The 20,000-nt window shown below is 60.0% G+C and overlaps 2 non-coding genes across 2 annotated transcripts; both read right to left on the reverse strand.

Moving 5' to 3' along the window:
* Nucleotides 1-175: 175 nt before the first annotated feature.
* On the reverse strand, nt 176-294 carry LOC131869919 (5S ribosomal RNA). Its single transcript, XR_009368287.1, has one exon. It is a non-coding gene; the product is annotated as a 5S ribosomal RNA (ribosomal RNA).
* Nucleotides 295-6,210: 5,916 nt separating this feature from the next.
* Nucleotides 6,211-6,329, reverse strand: LOC131869933 (5S ribosomal RNA). Its single transcript, XR_009368301.1, has one exon. It is a non-coding gene; the product is annotated as a 5S ribosomal RNA (ribosomal RNA).
* Between the last annotated feature and the right edge of the window lie 13,671 nt (nt 6,330-20,000).

Consider the following 20,000-nt stretch of genomic DNA (forward strand, 5'->3'; position numbering starts at 1 on the left):
CCCGGGTTGCACCGTGGCCTGTGTGCTCGGGGCGCCTCGGGTGCGCGCTCGGTGTCGCCCCCGCGCGCGCGGTAGTGCGGGCAGCGCACCCCGGCCCGGCCCGGCCCCGACGAGAACGCAAACGGGCAAAAGGTTTATTCAAATAGCATTGCGACGCCCGGCGAAAAACTAAGAAAGGGTGCAACACCGGGACTTCCCGGGAGGTCACCCATCCCAGTACTACTCCGGCCCAAGCGCGCTTAACTGCGGAGTTCTGATGGGATCCGGTGCACTAACGCTGGTATGATCGCACCCGTTATGAGCTTGTCGCAGTGTGTACTTAGCAAACCGCGACCCACGTGCGAATCCACCCCGGCCACCCACCCCCGTCGAGGTGCACACCCTCCCTCGCGAAGTGCGCCCCGTTCGCCAAGTGTGAGCCCTGCCCGGGTGCGCGCACCTTGCTAGGGCGTCGGGTGTGCACCCGGCCCGGCCTACGTGCGTGCACCTGGACGGGGCGTCGTGTGCGTGCAGTGTCCCGTCTGCAACGCGGTGCCCACACACCACCTCGGGCGCAACGACCTGCGCTCACATGTGGGCCGAGTGCACCTTGGTGCATGTTCGGGGCGCCTCGGGTGCACGCTCGATCTTGCCCCGGTGCACCAAGGCGCTCGGTTTGCCCCGGGTGCGCACTTGGTGCAAGGTGGGCACCCAAAATAGGGATCAAGCACCAAAACACAAGTTTCGGGATGCAAAATGGGACCCAAGGACCACAAATGCGTTCCAAGACCCATGATGGGTCCACGAGAACAAAAATGTGTTCCGAGACTTAATAAACAAATATTGGGTTTTAGGAGAAGAAACATGCTCTGATGCCCAAAACGAGAATCGACCCCGAAAAGGCCACAGGCCAAAAGTGGGATGCGAGACAAAAAAAAATGGGACCCGAGGACCAAAATTGGGTTCCCAGGTCGAAGACAGGGCAACCGGACAAGAAACGACCTCTAAGGCTCGAAATGAGTCCCGACGACTAAAACTTGACAAGAAGCACCCATCAGGCACCCAACTCGACACCCATGGGATGCCGACCCACCCGGGCTTCCACCTAGCACACCTTGGCACCCACCCACCCTCGCACCCAACCTCGCACCCAACTTAGCACCTTTGAACCCACATTGGCACTCACCCTGACCCTGGCACCTTGGAACCCACATTGGCACTCACCTTGACCCTGGCACCCACCTTTGCACTCACCTTGGGACCCACCCTGGCTCCCACCTCGGCACCCACCCAGACACCCACCTTGGTTCCTTGGCACCCACCTTGGATCCTTGGCACCCACCCCGACACCCACCTTGGCACGCAACTTGGCTACTTGCCACCCACCTTGGCTCCTTGACGCCCACCCCGACAACCACCCCGTGACCTACCCTGGCTAGGGTTGGTGCACACCCACCCTGGTGCCCACCTTGGCACCCACCCCATGACCCACCTTGGCACGCACCTTAGTACCCACCCCGTTACCCACCCTAGGACCCACCCCGTGACCCACCTTGGCCAGGGTGGGTGCCTTGGTGCGCACAACTTGCCTGGGCTGCACACCAGGGCGGGCTCAAGATGGCACCCGCGTTCCGTTTTTTTCACTATCTTTCAAAACGGAAATTTTAAAATCTCGTTTTTTTTTTTTTTTTGCCTTTTCTGGAAATTAGTGAAGGCAGCGCATCAAAGGTGCGCAATGCTGGTGCGAACCCGGGAGCGCTCCGATGTGTGCTCCAAGGTGCGGCGTGCACGAAGTCCGAGCCCGGCTTGCCCCGGGTGCGCACCTCGCGTGCACCTTCGCCGGGGTGAGCACCTTGGCTGGGTTGCGCGCCCTGGTGCGCACCAAGGAGCGCTCTGAAGTGTGCTCCAAGGTGCGGCGTGCACGAAGTCGGAGCTCGGTTTGCCCCGGGTGTGCACCTCGGGTGCGCACCTCGCGTGCACCTTCGCTGCGGTGGGCACCTTGGCTGGGTTGCGCGCCTTGGTGGGCACCATGCAGTGCACGAAGTCGGAGCCCGGTTTGCCCCGGGCGCGCACCTCCGCCAGGGTGGGCACCTTGGTGCGCACAACTTGCCTGGGCTGCGCACCAGGAAGGGCTCAAGATGGCACCCGCGTTCCGTTTTTTTCACTATCTTTCAGAACGGAAATTTTAAAATATCGTTTTTTTTTGCCTTTTCTGGAAATTAGTGAAGGCAGCGCATCAAAGGTGCGCAACGCTGGTGCGAACCTGGGAGCGCTCCGATGTGTGCTCCAAGGTGCGGCGTGCACGAAGTCGGAGCCCGGTTTGCCCCGGGTGCGCCCTGGTGGGCACCATGGTGCGCACCAAGGAGCGCTCCGAAGTGTGCTCCAAGGTGCGGCCTGCACGAAGTCGGAGCCCGGTTTGCCCCGGGCGTGCACCGCGGGTGGGCACCTTGGTGCGCATGCCTTGCCTGGGCTGCGCACCAGGGCGGGCTCAAGATGGCACCCGCGTTCCGTTTTTTTCACTATCTTTCAAAACGGAAATTTTAAAATCTCATTTTTTTTTGCCTTTTCTGGAAATTAGTGAAGGCAGCGCATCAAAGGTGCGCACCTCGCTGCCCACCACGGTGCGCAACGCCGGTGGGCACCCGGGAGTGCTTCGAAGTGTGCTCCAAGGTGCTGCGTGCACGTTGTCGGAGCCCGGTTTGCCCCGGGTGCGCACCTCGCGTGCACCTTCGTCGGGGTGGGCACCTTGGCTGGGTTTGCCCCGGCTGCGCTCCGAAGCGGGGTTATTGGAGCGCCGCCTCTTTTTTTGTCGGAGCGTTTGGTGGGGTTTCTCGCATTGGCTCTTCCCAGGCCCGGTTGCCACCCTGGCGCGCACGAAGTCGGAAGTAGGGTTAATTGCCCGGGTGCGCACCTTTGCCAGGGTGGGCACCTTACCTGGGCTGTGCACCCGGGCGGGCTCAAGATGGCACCCGCGTTCCGTTTTTTTCACTATCTTTCAAAACGGAAATTTTAAAATCTCCTCTTTTTTTTGCCTTTTCTGGAAATTAGTGAAGGCAGCGCATCAAAGGTGCGCACCTCGCTGCCCACCTTGGTGTGCTCTGAGGTGCGCACCCGGGAGCGCTACGAAGTGTGCTCCAAGGTGCGGCGTGCACGTTGTCGGAGCCCGGTTTGCCCCGGGTGCGCACCTCGCCTGCACCTTGGCCGGGGTGGGCACCCTGGCTGGGTTTGCCCAGGGTGCGCTCCGAAGCGGGGTTACTGGAGCGCCCCCTCTTTTTTTGTCAGAGCGTTTGGTGGGGTTTCTCGCATTGGCTCTTCCCAGGCCCGGTTGTTGGGTGCGCTCCCACCCTGGCGCGCGCGAAGTTGGAAGTTGGGTTAATTGCCCGGGCGCGCACCTTCGCCAGGGTGGGCACCTTGGTGCGCACACCTTGGCTGGGCTGCGCACCAGGGCGGGCTCAAGATGGCACCAGCATTCCCTTTTTCTCACTATCTTTCAAAACGGAAATTTTAAAATCTCGTTTTCTTTTGCCTTTTATGGAAATTAGTGAAGGCATCGCATCAAAGGTGCGCACCTCGCTGCCCACCTTGGTGTGCTCCGAGGTGCCCACCACGGTGCGCTCCGAGGTGCCCACCACGGTGCGCAACGCCGGTGCGAACCCGGGAGCGCCCCGATGTGTGCTCCAAGGTGCGGCGTGCACGAAGCCGGACCCCGGTTTGCCCCGGGTGCGCACCTCGCGTGCACCTTGGTGCGCACACCTTGGCTGGGTTGCGCGGCCTGGTGGGCACCATGGTGCGCACCAAGGAGCGCTCCGAAGTGTGCTCCAAGGTGCGGCGTGCACGAAGTCCTAGCCCGGTTTGCCCCGGGTGCGCACCTTCGCCGCGGTGGGCACCATGGCGTGCACGAAGTCGGAGCCCGGTTTGCCCCGGGTGCGCACCTCGCGTGCACCTTCGCCGGGGTGGGCACCTCGGCTGGGTTGCGCGCCCTGGTGCGCACCAAGGAGCGCTCCGAAGTGTGCTCCAAGGTGCGGCGTGCACGAAGTCGGAGCCCGGTTTGCCCCGGGTGCGCACCTTCGCCGCGGTGGGCACCCTGGTGCGCACCATGGCGTGCACGAAGTCGGAGCCCGGTTTGCCCCGGGTGCGCACCTCGCGTGCACCTTCGGCGGGGTTGCGCGCCCTGGTGCGCACCAAGGAGCGCTCCGAAGTGTGCTCCAAGGTGCGGCGTGCACGAAGTCGGAGCCCGGTTTGCCCCGGGTGCGCACCTCGCGTGCACCTTCGGCGGGGTTGCGCGCCCTGGTGGGCACCATGGTGCGCACCAAGGAGCGCTCCGAAGTGTGCTCCAAGGTGCGGCGTGCACGAAGTCGGAGCCCGGTTTGCCCCGGGTGCGCACCTCGCGTGCACCTTCGCCGCGGTGGGCACCATGGCGTGCACGAAGTCGGAGCCCGGTTTGCCCCGGGTGCGCACCTCGCGTGCACCTTCGCCGGGGTGGGCACCTCGGCTGGGTTGCGCGCCCTGGTGCGCACCAAGGAGCGCTCCGAAGTGTGCTCCAAGGTGCGGCGTGCACGAAGTCGGAGCCCGGTTTGCCCTGGGTGCGCACCTCGCGTGCACCTTCGCCGCGGTGGGCACCATGGCGTGCACGAAGTCGGAGCCCGGTTTGCCTCGGGTGCGCACCCCGCGTGCACCTTCGCCGGGGTGGGCACCTCGGCTGGGTTGCGCGCCCTGGTGCGCACCAAGGAGCGCTCCGAAGTGTGCTCCAAGGTGCGGCGTGCACGAAGTCGGAGCCCGGTTTGCCCCGGGTGCGCACCTCGCGTGCACCTTCGCCGCGGTGGGCACCTTGGCTGGGTTGGGCACCATTGAGCGCTCCGAAGTGTGCTCCAAGGTGCGCACCATGGCCCTCCAAGGTGCGCAGCATGGCGTGCACGAAGTCGGAGCCCGGTTTGCCCCGGGTGCGCACCTCGCGTGCACCTTCGCCAGGGTGGGCACCTCGGTGCGCACACCTTCTCAATGTTTTCTTGCCTTTTCTGGAAATTGGTGAAGGTAGCGCATCAAAGGTGCGCACCTCGGTGTGCTCCGAGGTGCGAACCCGAGAGCGCTCCGAGGTGCCCACGAAGTCGAAAGTCGGGTTAATTGCATTGTTTTCCCCGGGTGCGCTCCGAGGTGCGCAACATCGGTGCGCACCAAGGAGGGCTCCGAAGTGTGCTCCAAGGTGCGCACGATTCGGAGCTCGGTTTGCCCGGGGTGCGCACACCTTGGCTGGGTTGCGCACCCTTTGTGCGCTCCAAGGTGCGCACGAAGTCGGAGCTCGGTTTGCCCCGGGTGCGCACCTTCGCCAGGGTGCGCACCTTGATGCGCACGCCTTGGCTGGGCTGCGCACCTTGGTGGGCGCCATGGTGCGCACCTTTCGTGCGCTCCAAGGTGCGCACGAAGTCGGAGCTCGGTTTGCCCCGGGTGCGCACCTTGGTGGGCGCCATGGTGCACTCCGAGGTGCCCAAGATTGGTGCGCACCAAGGAGCGCTCCGAAGTGCGCTCCAAGGTGCGCAGGTGCGCGCGAAGTCGAAAGTTGGGTTAATTGTCCGGTTTGCCTCGGGTGCGCACCTTGCGTGCACCTTCGCCAGGGTGGGCGCCTTGGTGCGCACACCTTGGCTGGGCTGCGCACCCGGGCGCGCACACCTTGGCACCCGCGTTTCCTTCATTTTAAATTTTTTTTTTTTACAATCTCTCAAGTGGGAAATTCTATAATCTCAACTTTTTTTGCCTTTTCAGGAAACTTTTGAATGGAGCGCATCATTGGTGCGCTCCGAAGTGTGCTCCAAGGTGCGCACCTCTGGTGTGCTCCAAAGCTCTCTCCAGCTGCGTGCACCTGCCCCGGCCGCGCACCCGGCCCCGCCCAGCTTCGCTCACCTGTCCCGGGCGTCTGGTGCGGAACCTTAGAGTAAGAAACATCACCGTGCACCTTGGCCAACGTGCGCGACTCGACCGAGCGCGCACTGGCCGAGGTGCACACCGATTTCACCTGGGTGCGCGCGCAGCACCTCGGGCGCACCGGGGTGCGCGCACAACGCCCGGGTTGCACCATGGCCTGTGTGCTCGGGGCGCCTCGGGTGCGCGCTCGGTGTCGCCCCCCGCGCGCGCGGTAGTGCGGGCAGCGCACCCCGGCCCGGCCCGGCCCCGACGAGAACGCAAACGGGCAAAAGGTTTATTCAAATAGCATTGCGACGCCCGGCGAAAAACTAAGAAAGGGTGCAACACCGGGACTTCCCGGGAGGTCACCCATCCTAGTACTACTCCGGCCCAAGCGCGCTTAACTGCGGAGTTCTGATGGGATCCGGTGCACTAACGCTGGTATGATCGCACCCGTTATGAGCTTGTCGCAGTGTGTACTTAGCAAACCGCGACCCACGTGCGAATCCACCCCGGCCACCCACCCCCGTCGAGGTGCACACCCTCCCTCGCGAAGTGCGCCCCGTTCGCCAAGTGTGAGCCCTGCCCGGGTGCGCGCACCTTGCTAGGGCGTCGGGTGTGCACCCGGCCCGGCCTACGTGCGTGCACCTGGACGGGGCGTCGTGTGCGTGCAGTGTCCCGTCTGCAACGCGGTGCCCACACACCACCTCGGGCGCAACGACCTGCGCTCACATGTGGGCCGAGTGCACCTTGGTGCATGTTCGGGGCGCCTCGGGTGCACGCTCGATCTTGCCCCGGTGCACCAAGGCGCTCGGTTTGCCCCGGGTGCGCACTTGGTGCAAGGTGGGCACCCAAAATAGGGATCAAGCACCAAAACACAAGTTTCGGGATGCAAAATGGGACCCAAGGACCACAAATGCGTTCCAAGACCCATGATGGGTCCACGAGAACAAAAATGTGTTCCGAGACTTAATAAACAAATATTGGGTTTTAGGAGAAGAAACATGCTCTGATGCCCAAAACGAGAATCGACCCCGAAAAGGCCACAGGCCAAAAGTGGGATGCGAGACAAAAAAAAATGGGACCCGAGGACCAAAATTGGGTTCCCAGGTCGAAGACAGGGCAACCGGACAAGAAACGACCTCTAAGGCTCGAAATGAGTCCCGACGACTAAAACTTGACAAGAAGCACCCATCAGGCACCCAACTCGACACCCATGGGATGCCGACCCACCCGGGCTTCCACCTAGCACACCTTGGCACCCACCCACCCTCGCACCCAACCTCGCACCCAACTTAGCACCTTTGAACCCACATTGGCACTCACCCTGACCCTGGCACCTTGGAACCCACATTGGCACTCACCTTGACCCTGGCACCCACCTTTGCACTCACCTTGGGACCCACCCTGGCTCCCACCTCGGCACCCACCCAGACACCCACCTTGGTTCCTTGGCACCCACCTTGGATCCTTGGCACCCACCCCGACACCCACCTTGGCACGCAACTTGGCTACTTGCCACCCACCTTGGCTCCTTGACGCCCACCCCGACAACCACCCCGTGACCTACCCTGGCTAGGGTTGGTGCACACCCACCCTGGTGCCCACCTTGGCACCCACCCCATGACCCACCTTGGCACGCACCTTAGTACCCACCCTGTTACCCACCCTAGGACCCACCCCGTGACCCACCTTGGCCAGGGTGGGTGCACCCACCCTGGTGCCCACCTTGGCACCCACCCATCCTAGCACCCAGCCTGTGACCGGGCTTGGAACCCAACCTTGCACCCGTCTTGGCCAGTGTGGGTGCGCACCCATCCTGGCACCCACGTTGTGACACACCCTTTAACCCACGCACCCTAGCAGCCACGTTGGCACCCACCTTGGAACACAACCTAGCAACTTGGCACCCACCCCGTGACCCACCTTGGCATCCACCATAGCAGTCGCCCACTTGGCACCCACCTTGGAACCCAAGTTGGCACCCACCTCGGCACCCACCTTGACACTTGTGGACCCACCTTGCCACTCACCCTAGCATCGACCCATCCTAGCACCCACCCTGGCACCTTTGCACCCTAGCACTCACCCATCCTAGCACCTAACCTGTGACCCACCTTGACACTCACCCTCGCACCCACCTTGGAACCCAACCTAGCACCCACCCACCCTGACACCAACCCTAGCACCTACCCACCCTTGCACCCACCCTGTGACCCATCTTGGCACCCACCCATCCTACCACTCAACCTATCACCCACCTTCTCACCCACCTTGGCATCCACCTTAGCACCCACCCACACTGGCACCTTGGCACCCACCTCGGGCAAGGTGGGTGCACACCCACCCTGACACCCAATTTAGAACCAACCGAGCATGTTACCCACCTTGGCACCCACATTGCAGCCCACCCTAGTACCCACCCTATGACCCACATTGGCATCCACACCCTAGCACCCAGGCACCTCGACACCCGCCTTGACACGCACCCTAGCACTAAACCTGTGACCCACCTTGGAACTCACCCTAGAACCCACCCACCCTGTGAACCACCTTGGCATCCACCTTAGCACCCACCCACCTTGGCACCCACTCTAGCACTCACCCATCCTAACACCCAACTTGTTACCCACCTTGGCACCCGCCCTCGCGTCCACCTTGAAACCCACCCTAGCACCCACCCACGCAGGAGCCCACCTTGGCACCCAACCTAACACCCACGCATCCTGGCACCCAACTTGTGACCCACCTTGGAACCCACCCTAGTACCCACCTTTGAACCCACTATATCACCAACCCACCTTGGCACCCACCCTATGACCCTCTTTGGAATCCACCCTAGCACGCACCCACCCTGGCACCCACCATGGAGCGCACCCTAGCACCCACCCACCTCGGCACGCACCTCAACACCCACCTTGGTGTGCGCACTGCGCCAACCTCTCAAAGACCCTATGTGGTGCGCTCCAAAGTGTACACCTTTGGTGCGCTCCAAGGTGCGCACCTTTGGTGCACACCGAGGTGCACACCAAAGTGTGCACCGAGGTGAGCACCAAAGTGCACTCCAAGGTGCACACCAAGGCGTGCACCTTTGGTGCGGTCAATGCAAACGAATTCGGAAGTTGGGGTCGATGTCCTAATCGCTGCTGCAGACTACACGTATGAGAATCGGACAAATAGCTTTATATAGGGGAGGTGTTGCGTTTGATGGGTCGACTCCCCTGGTTGTGTGCACTGCACCAACTTCAAAGACCCTGTCTTGTTTAAGAAGTCAAAAGTTGGGGTGGATGTCCTAATCATTGCTGCAGTCTACGCATGTATGAGAATCAGACAAATAGCTTATATAGGGGAGGTGTTGCATTCGGTGGGTTGACTCCCCTGGTTGTGCGCACTGCGCCAACCTCAAAGACCCCGCATAGCAGAAGAAGTCGGAAGTCGGATTTTGGTGAGCACCAAGGCGTGCACCTTTGGTGCGGTCAACGCAGACGAATTCAGAAGTTGGGGTGGATGTCCTAATCGTTGTTGCAGGCTACACATGTATGAGAATCAGACAAATAGCTTATATAGGGGAGGTGTTGGGTTTGATGGGTCAACTCCCTTGGTTGTGCGCATTACGCCAACCTCAAAGACCTTGTTTTCGTTAAGAAGTCAAAAGTTGGGGTCAATGTCCTAATGGCTCCTGTAGGCTACACATGTATGAGAATCGGACAAATAGCTTATATAGGGGAGGTGTTGGGTTTGATGGGTCGACTCCCCTGGTTGTGCGCATTACGTCAACCTCAAAGACCTTGTTTTCGTTAAGAAGTCAAAAGTTGGGGTCGATGTCCTAATTGCTCCTGTAGACTACACATGTATGAGAATCAGACAAATAGCTTATATAGGGGAGGTGTTGGGTTTGATGGGTTGACTCCCCTAGTTGTTCGCATTACACCAACCTCAAAGACCTTGTTTTCGTTTAGAAGCCGAAAGTTGGGGTCGATGTCCTAATTGCTCCTGCAGGCTACGCATGTATGAGAATCAGACAAATAGCTTATATAGGGGAGGTGTTGGGTTTGATGGGTCGACTCCCCTGGTTGTGCGCATTGCGCCAACCTCAAAGACCCTGCATTGCGGATGAAGTCGAAAGTCAGAGTTTGGTGTGCTACAAGGTGTGGTCGAAGGTGCTCACCTAGGTGTGCACCTTTGGAGCGCAGGAAAAGTGCCCTCCAAAAGTGCGCACCTTTGGAGTGCACAAAAGTGCCCTCCAAAAGTGCGCACCTTTGGAGCGCACAAAAGTGCCCTCCAAAAAGTGCCCTCCAAAAGTGCGCACCTTTGGAGCGCACAAAAGTGCCCTCCAAAAAGTGCCCTCCAAAAGTGCGCACCTTTGGAGTGCAGAAAAGTGCCCTCCAAAAAGTGCCCTCCAAAAGTGTGCACCTTTGGAGTGCACAAAAGTGCCCTCCAAAAGTGCGCACCTTTGGAGCGCAGAAAAGTGCCCTCCAAAAAGTGCCCTCCAAAAGTGCGCACCTTTGGAGCGCAGAAAAGTGCCCTCCAAAAAGTGCCCTCCAAAAGTGCGCACCTTTGGAGCGCAGAAAAGTGCCCTCCAAAAAGTGCCCTCCAAAAGTGCGCACCTTTGGAGCGCAGAAAAGTGCCCTCCAAAAAGTGCCCTCCAAAAGTGCGCACCTTTGGAGCGCACAAAAGTGCCCTCCAAAAAGTGCCCTCCAAAAGTGCGCACCTTTGGAGCGCACAAAAGTGCCCTCCAAAAGTGCGCACCTTTGGAGCGCACAAAAGTGCCCTCCAAAAGTGCGCACTTTTGGTGCGCACCAAGGCGCTGGTTCGGTCGTTGCAGGCGAGTTCGGAAGTTGGGGTCGATGTCCTGAGCGGAGGTGCAAACTACACAGGTGTCGGAATCGGACAAATAGCTTATATAGGGGAGGTGTATGCTTCGATGGGTCGACTCCCCAGGTTGAGCGCACCGCGCCAACCTCAAAGACCCTACGGTATGGATGAAGTCGGAAGTTGGGTCCGATGACCGATTCGATTAGTAGGTATGCTCATGAGGTCGGAATTTGGGTCCGATGACCTGCCATGTGCAGGAAGGCGAATGTTGGCACTGTGCGTTGCAAGGTGCACACCAAGGTGCTGGTGCGGTCTTTTTAGTCGAGTTCGGAAGTTGGGGTCGATGTCCTGATCGGAGGTGCAAGCTACACAGGTGTGGGAATCGGACAAATAGCTTATATAGGGGAGGTGTATGCTTCGTTGGGTCGACTCCCCGGGTTGAGCGCACCGCGCCAACCTCAAAGACCCTACGGTATGGATGAAGTCGGAAGTTGGGTCCGATGACCGATTCGATATGTAGGCATACTCGCGAGGTCGGAATTTGGGTCCGATGACCTGCCATGTGCAGGAAGGCGAATGTTGGCACTGTGCGTTGCAAGGTGCGCACCAAGGCGCTGGTTCGGTCGTTGCAGGCGAGTTCGGAAGTTGGGGTCGATGTCCTGATCGGAGGTGCAAACTACACAGGTGTGGGAATCGGACAAATAGCTTATATAGGGGAGGTGTATGCTTCGTTGGGTCGACTCCCCGGGTTGAGCGCACCGCGCCAACCTCAAAGACCCTACGGTATGGATGAAGTCGGAAGTTGTGTCCGATGACCGATTCGATATGTAGGCATACTCGCGAGGTCGGAATTTGGGTCCGATGACCTGCCATGTGCAGGAAGGCGAATGTTGGGACTGTGCGTCGCAAGGTGCGCACCAAGGCGCTGGTGCCGTCGTTGCAGTCGAGTTCGGAAGTTGGGGTCGATGTCCTGGTCAGAGGTGCAAACTACACAGGTGTGGGAATCGGACAAATAGCTTATATAGGGGAGGTGTATGCTTCGATGGGTCGACTCCCCGGGTTGAGCGCACCGCGCCAACCTCAAAGACCCTACAGTATGGATGAAGTCGGAAGTTGGGTCCGATGACCGATTCGATACGTAGGCATATTGGCGAGGTCTGAATTTGTGTCCGATGACCTGCCATGCACAGGAAGGCGGAATTTGGGTCCGATGACCGAGTTGATGGCGTGCCATGCGCAGAAAGGCGGAATTTGGGTCCGATGACCGAGTTGATGTTGATGGCCCGCCATGCACAGGAAGGCGGAATTTGGGTCCGATGACCGATTTGAAGGCGTGCCATGCGCAGAAAGGCGGAGTTTGGGTCCGATGACCGAGTTGATATTGATGGCCCGCCATGCGCAGGAAGGCGGAATTTGGGTCCGATGACCTGACATACGCATGGAGTCCGACTCGGGGGCCGATGTTCGATTCGATGACTTGCATTGTGGGTAAAGTCGGAAGTTGTGGTCTTTGACCCGATTCGATGACCAGACTTCGGCTGCTTGAGAATCGGACAAATAACTTATATAGGGGAGGTAGTGTTCTCGAGCATCCTCCCCCCGTGCCCGTTTATGTCGATTGATGCTGGTGCTCGACTGGTTGGAGCGCTCGGATGCAAAAATCTTGCACCAGGATTTATCGATTGTGATGGACACGGCAAGTCTCCTGATTGCTATGCAGGAGCTCATCGTGAATCTCTATGCGGCCTTGGTATGGACTCGACCTGCGGAATGGTTCGGCAATGGTAGTCGCTCCAACACGTCCTTGCAATGGCCACAGAGGTGATTCGACTAGAGCTCCAGTCTAGCTTTTGGGTTGCTTGGCGGACTGGTATAGCCGCGATCGAGTTCCGGCCATGAACGTTTTAGATAGCTCTTGGGCTTTCTGGGACGGAAGTCGGAAGTTTGGGCTGTTGTCCGATTTGATGACCATTCTTCGGATGTGTGAGAATCGGACAAATAACTTATATAGGGGACTGTGTTGTCTCACGCAGCCCCCTCCGTGCCCCTCTATCTCGACCGATGTTGGTGCTTGAAAGGGTTGGGATCGCTCGGATTTATAAACGTGCACCACCATTTGTCGAGTGTGAGGGACGCGGCAGGTCTCCTAAATGCTATACGGGCGCTCTCTGAGAATCTCTATCCGGCCTCGACACAGACTAGTCTTGCTGAATGGTTTGGCACTGGTAGTCGATCCAACACGTCGTTGTTGTGGCCGCCTAGGCGATTCGATTCGAGCCCCCGTCTAGCTTTTGGGTTGCTTGGCGGATTTTGCCCTATCCGCAAGTGAGCTCGGTCCCTAAACGTTCGAGAAACCCGATTGCTATGCGCCGACTCTCTTTCTTGCGAGCCTCCATCTAGCTTTTGGGTCTCTACGGAACGGAAGTCGGAATCTAGGACCGTTGTTTGATTCGACGAGGCAGACTACGGTTGTGCGAGAATCGGACAAATAACTTATATAGGGGAGGTGTTGACTGGAGCATTCTCCCCCGTGCCCCTCTAACTCGACCAATGCTGGCGCTCGAACGGTGGTAGCGCTCGGATTTTCGTTGAGCGCCAGCATTGGTCGATTTAGAGGGGCATGCGAGATTCCCGAATGCTATGCGAGGGCTCTAACGGAAATGTCTATTGGTTTCGGTATGGATGCAATTGCGAGTGGTTCGGCAAAGGTAGTCGTTCCGATGCGTCCATGTCGTGGCCAAATCGATAATTCGATTTGAGCCCTCGTATAGCATTTGGGTCTCTCGATGTGATTCCGCATTCCAGTCCCTTTGGGCACTGCTTGAGCCGCATCCCAGGGGGTTCCCTTCCCAATAATCTGCCTCGCAACCCGATTGCTATGCGGTGAGGCTCCTCGGCCGCCTCGGAACTATCTGTGTATCAGACGCATCGCGGGATAAGGGGTTGGCAACGGTAGTCGCCCCAAGCGCGTCCGATGCTTGGACCATTCCGAGGCGGCCCTGAAGCCTCTTCCGTCTAGCCGTTGGGTCCTTCTCGCCGCATCCCTTGCCTCGCACCCCGATTGCTATGCGGTGAGGCTCCTCGGCCGCCTTGGAACTATCTGTGTATCAGACGCATCGCGGGATAAGGGGTTGTCACTGGTAGTCGCCCCAAGCGCGTCCGATGCTTGGACCATTCCGAGGCGGCCCTGAAGCCTCTTCCGTCTAGCCGTTGGGTCCTTCTCGCCGCATCCCTCGACTCGCACCCCGATTGCTATGCGGTGAGGCTCCTCGGCCGCCTTGGAACTATCTGTGTATCGGACGCGTCGCGGGATAAGGGGTTGTCACTGGTAGTCGCCCCAAGCGCGTCCGATGCTTGGACCATTCCGAGGCGGCCCTGAAGCCTCTTCCGTCTAGCCGTTGGGTCCTTCTCGCCGCATCCCTCGCCTCGCACCCCGATTGCTATGCGGTGAGGCTCCTCGGCCGCCTTGGAACTATCTGTGTATCGGACGCGTCGCGGGATAAGGGGTTGTCACTGGTAGTCGCCCCAAGCGCGTGCGATGCATGGACCATTCCCAGGCGGCCCTGAAGCCTCTTCCGTCTAGCCGTTGGGTCCTTCTCGCCGCATCCCTCGCCTCGCACCCCGATTGCTATGCGGTGAGGCTCCTCGGCCGCCTTGGAACTATCTGTGTATCGGACGCGTCGCGGGATAAGGGGTTGTCACTGGTAGTCGCCCCAAGCGCGTCCGATGCTTGGACCATTCCGAGGCGGCCCTGAAGCCTCTTCCGTCTAGCCGTTGGGTCCTTCTCGCCGCATCCCTCGCCTCGCACCCCGATTGCTATGCGGTGAGGCTCCTCGGCCGCCTTGGAACTATCTGTGTATCGGACGCGTCGCGGGATAAGGGGTTGTCACTGGTAGTCGCCCCAAGCGCGTCCGATGCTTGGACCATTCCGAGGCGGCCCTGAAGCCTCTTCCGTCTAGCCGTTGGGTCCTTCTCGCCGCATCCCTCGCCTCGCACCCCGATTGCTATGCGGTGAGGCTCCTCGGCCGCCTTGGAACTATCTGTGTATCGGACGCGTCGCGGGATAAGGGGTTGTCACTGGTAGTCGCCCCAAGCGCGTCCGATGCTTGGACCATTCCGAGGTGGCCCTGAAGCCTCTTCCGTCTAGCCGTTGGGTCCTTCTCGCCGCATCCCTCGCCTCGCACCCCGATTGCTATGCGGTGAGGCTCCTCGGCCGCCTTGGAACTATCTGTGTATCGGACGCATCGCGGGATAAGGGGTTGTCACTGGTAGTCGCCCCAAGCGCGTCCGATGCTTGGACCATTCCGAGGCGGCCCTGAAGCCTCTTCCGTCTAGCCGTTGGGTCCTTCTCGCCGCATCCCTCGCCTCGCACCCCGATTGCTATGCGGTGAGGCTCCTCGGCCGCCTTGGAACTATCTGTGTATCGGACGCGTCGCGGGATAAGGGGTTGTCACTGGTAGTCGCCCCAAGCGCGTCCGATGCTTGGACCATTCCGAGGCGGCCCTGAAGCCTCTTCCGTCTAGCCGTTGGGTCCTTCTCGCCGCATCCCTCGCCTCGCACCCCGATTGCTATGCGGTGAGGCTCCTCGGCCGCCTTGGAACTATCTGTGTATCGGACGCGTCGCGGGATAAGGGGTTGTCACTGGTAGTCGCCCCAAGCGCGTCCGATGCTTGGACCATTCCGAGGCGGACCTGAAGCCTCTTCCGTCTAGCCGTTGGGTCCTTCTCGCCGCATCCCTCGCCTCGCACCCCGATTGCTATGCGGTGAGGCTCCTCGGCCGCCTTGGAACTATCTGTGTATCGGACGCGTCGCGGGATAAGGGGTTGTCACTGGTAGTCGCCCCAAGCGCGTCCGATGCTTGGACCATTCCGAGGCGGCCCTGAAGCCTCTTCCGTCTAGCCGTTGGGTCCTTCTTGCCGCATCCCTCGCCTCGCACCCCGATTGCTATGCGGTGAGGCTCCTCGGCCGCCTTGGAACTATCTGTGTATCGGACGCGTCGCGGGATAAGGGGTTGTCACTGGTAGTCGCCCCAAGCGCGTCCGATGCTTGGACCATTCCGAGGCGGCCCTGAAGCCTCTTCCGTCTAGCCGTTGGGTCCTTCTCGCCGCATCCCTCGCCTCGCACCCCGATTGCTATGCGGTGAGGCTCCTCGGCCGCCTTGGAACTATCTGTGTATCGGACGCATCGCGGGATAAGGGGTTGTCACTGGTAGTCGCCCCAAGCGCGTCCGATGCTTGGACCATTCCGAGGCGGCCCTGAAGCCTCTTCCGTCTAGCCGTTGGGTCCTTCTCGCCGCATCCCTCGCCTCGCACCCCGATTGCTATGCGGTGAGGCTCCTCGGCCGCCTTGGAACTATCTGTGTATCGGACGCGTCGCGGGATAAGGGGTTGTCACTGGTAGTCGCCCCAAGCGCGTCCGATGCTTGGACCATTCCGAGGCGGACCTGAAGCCTCTTCCGTCTAGCCGTTGGGTCCTTCTCGCCGCATCCCTCGCCTCGCACCCCGATTGCTATGCGGTGAGGCTCCTCGGCCGCCTTGGAACTATCTGTGTATCGGACGCGTCGCGGGATAAGGGGTTGTCACTGGTAGTCGCCCCAAGCGCGTCCGATGCTTGGACCATTCCGAGGCGGCCCTGAAGCCTCTTCCGTCTAGCCGTTGGGTCCTTCTCGCCGCATCCCTCGCCTCGCACCCCGATTGCTATGCGGTGAGGCTCCTCGGCCGCCTTGGAACTATCTGTGTATCGGACGCGTCGCGGGATAAGGGGTTGTCACTGGTAGTCGCCCCAAGCGCGTCCGATGCTTGGACCATTCCGAGGCGGACCTGAAGCCTCTTCCCTCTAGCCGTTGGGGCTTTCTCGCCGCATCCCTCGCCTCGCACCCCGATTGCTATTCGGTGAGGCTCCTCGGCCGCCTTGGAACTATCTGTGTATCGGACGCATCGCGGGATAAGGGGTTGGCAGTGGTAGTCGCCCCAAGCGCGTCCGATGCTTGGACCATTCCGAGGCGGCCCTGCAGCCTCTTCCGTCTAGCCGTTGGGGCCATCTCGCTGCATCCCCCACCTCGCACCACGATTGCTATGCGGTGAGGCTCCTTGGCCGCCTCGGAACTATCTGTGTATCGGACGCATCGCGGGATAAGGGGTTGTCACTGGTAGTCGCCCCAAGCGCGTCCGATGCTTGGACTATTCCGAGGCGGCCCTGCAGCCTCTTCCGTCTAGCCGTTGGGGCCATCTCGCCGCATCCCCCAGCTCCTCGGCCGCCTCGGAACTATCTGTGTATCGGACGCATCGCGGGATAAGGGGTTGGCAGTGGTAGTCGCCCCAAGCGCGTTCGATGCTTGGACTATTCCGAGGCGGCCCCGCAGCCTCTTCCGTCTACCCTTTGGGGCCATCTCGCCGCATCCCTCGCCTCGCACCCCGATTGCTATGCGGTGAGGCTCCTCGGCCGCCTGGGAACTATCTTCGTATCGGATGCATCGCGGGATAAGGGGTTGTCACTGGTAGTCGCCCCAAGCGCGTCCGATGCTTGGACTATTCCGAGGCGGCCCTGTGGCCTCTTCCGTCTAGCCGTTGGGGCCATCTCGCCGCATCCCTCACCTCGCACCCCCATTGCTATGCGGTGAGGCTCCTCGGCCGCCTTGGAACTGTCTTCGTATCGGAAGCATCGCGGGATAAGGGGTTGTCACTGGTAGTCGCCCCAAGCGCGTCCGATGCTTGGACTATTCCGAGGCGGCCCTGCAGCCTCTTCCGTCTAGCCGTTGGGGCCATCTCGCCGCATCCCCCACCTCGCACCCGGATTGCTATGCGGTGAGGCTCCTCGGCCGCCTTGGAACTATCTTCGTATCGGACGCATCGCGGGATAAGGGGTTGTCACTGGTAGTCGCCCCAAGCGCGTCCGATGCTTGGACTATTCCGACGCGGCCCTGTGGCCTCTTCCGTCTAGCCGTTGGGGCCATCTCGCCGCATCCCCCACCTCGCACCCCGATTGCTATGCGGTGAGGCTCCTCGGCCGCCTTGGAACCATCTTCGTATCGGACGCATCGCGGGATGAGGGGTTGTCACTGGTAGTCGCCCCAAGCGCGTCCGATGCTTGGACCATTCCGAGGCGGCCCTGAAGCCTCTTCCGTCTAGCCGTTGGGGCCTTCCCGCCCCATCCCTCGCCTCGCACCCCCGATTGCTATGCGGTGAGGCTCCTCGGCCGCCTTGGAACCATCTGTGTATCGGACGCATCGCGGGATAAGGGGTTGGCACTGGTAGTCGCCCCAAGCGCGTCCGATGCTTGGAGCATTCCGAGGTGGCCCTGAAGCCTCTTCCGTCTAGCCGTTGGGGCCTTCCCGCCCCATCCCTCGCCTCGCACCCCGATTGATATGCGGTGAGGCTCCTCGGCCGCCTTGGAACTATCTGTGTATCGGACGCATCGCGGGATAAGGGGTTGGCACTGGTAGTCGTCCCAATCGCGTCCGATGCTTGGACCATTCCGAGGCGGCCCTGCAGCCTCTTCCGTTTAGCCGTCGGGGCCTTCCCGCCGCATCCCTCGCCTCGCATCCCGATTCCTATGCGGTGAGTCTTCTCGGCCGCCGCGGAACTATACCTGTTATTGCTACTGCATCCTTCGGCTGGTAACCTCCTCTGCCGCCTTGGAACGTTCTCTTTGTCGGACGCGTCGCGGGATAAGGGGTTGGCACTGGTAGTCGCCCCAAGCGCGCCCGATGCATAGACCGCTCCGAGTTGACCTTGCTTTCAGCCTCTCACATGCATAGACCTCTCTGAGTCGACCCTGCAGCCTCTCACGTTTAGCCTTTGGAATCTCGCCTCACAACATGATTGCTATCCTTGATGCATCCCTTGCCTCGAGCCCTGATTGCTTTCTTGGCTGCATCCCTCCTCTCCTCACAGCCCGGTTGTCATCACTGCTTCATCCGTCGCTTCATGCATTCTGGCTGCTGGGCCCTTCCCACCGCACACCTCGATTGCTATCTCTTCTGCATCACACACCCCGATTGCTATCTCTGCTACATCCCTCGGCTCTCACTTCTGCATCCTTCGCCTCCCACCTCGATTGCTATCAATGCTGCATCCGTAACCTCACACCCCGATTGCTATGCGGGGAGGCTCCTTGGCCGCCTTGGAAATTTCTGTGTGTCGGACGCACCGCGGGATAAGGGGTTGGCACTGGTAGTCGCCCCAAGTGCGCCCGATTCTTAGACCGCTTCGAGGTGACCTCGTAGCCTCTTTCGTCCAGGCTTCCTGCCTTCAACGCCCTTTTTACACCTCGATTGCTATGCGCGGGCTCGTTGGCGTCTATCACCTCTCTGCGAAGAGTGGCACGATGATTGTTGGGGTAAATCGTAGCAGTCCGATCTCTGGCCTTGGGCCATTGTGAGGGCTGATCGATTTCCTGTGCGCATCTCGTGTTCGCCCAGTAACAGACTCGACGACTTGTAATCGGTCTTGTTCCCGATTGTTCCTGGAGGTAGTCTTCGGAACTCTTGGATTTGACCTGTCACTCGAACTGTCCTCTTCCGAGGATGCTTGTGTGTGTGTGCTTGTGCCATTTCCTTGGCGGTATTAACGAGATATTAAAGAGCGGAGTGAGCGCCTCGCCCAGCTATGTTTGGGGCTCTCACTCCCTTACCCGGTGTGCGACCGCTTTGCACGTAGGTTGCGGAGCATCGCGACTCTTTCGATGTTTGGCGGTTGTCTTCCGGTGATGCGTTGGTCCCGAAGTGCACGTTACTAGCATTTCTGCCATTGTTCTCGATCTTTGGCACGTTCCTTCGTTGCAATTGGATATATATCTCCGTTTATACGCGCAGGCTTCTCCCGCCTATTCAGCGCTGTCCCACTCTCAGCACTCTCGTGGTCTCCTTGGCTTCTCTCTCCCGTGAGCGAGCTCTCTTCTCGAGTCTTTTCCATGTCCCATGGAGGTTGCCTTGCGAAATTCGGGCACACAAACGTGACCGGATAAGAGCGGAATTGCCTATGAGGAGAAGCTCACCTTAGGGAGCAGCAATGCCGAGTGTTTCGACAGAGGGTAGAGGGGGCGTTGTTTGGGCGGTTGCACAAAAGAGTGCTACGGTTGCACTGAAGGTTGCTTCTTCGTCTCCGACGAACTCTTCGAGGCAAAAAAGCTTGTATACGGGGTCGAGGTGGGACTGTTCGTGCGAGTTGCGCCACCAAAAGTGCGTAGGGGGCATATACCTGGGAAATGGATGTCTCTGAGTGGCCTTACTCGGTCGCGTGCACGGTGCATTCTCTAACGGCAGGACTGTCGCGAGCATGTGCGGTTCGGATGTTTTCGGGTAAAGGGTTCCG

The sequence above is a fragment of the Cryptomeria japonica genome, unplaced genomic scaffold (assembly GCF_030272615.1).
Source record: "Cryptomeria japonica unplaced genomic scaffold, Sugi_1.0 HiC_scaffold_273, whole genome shotgun sequence".
NCBI lineage: Eukaryota > Viridiplantae > Streptophyta > Pinopsida > Cupressales > Cupressaceae > Cryptomeria > Cryptomeria japonica.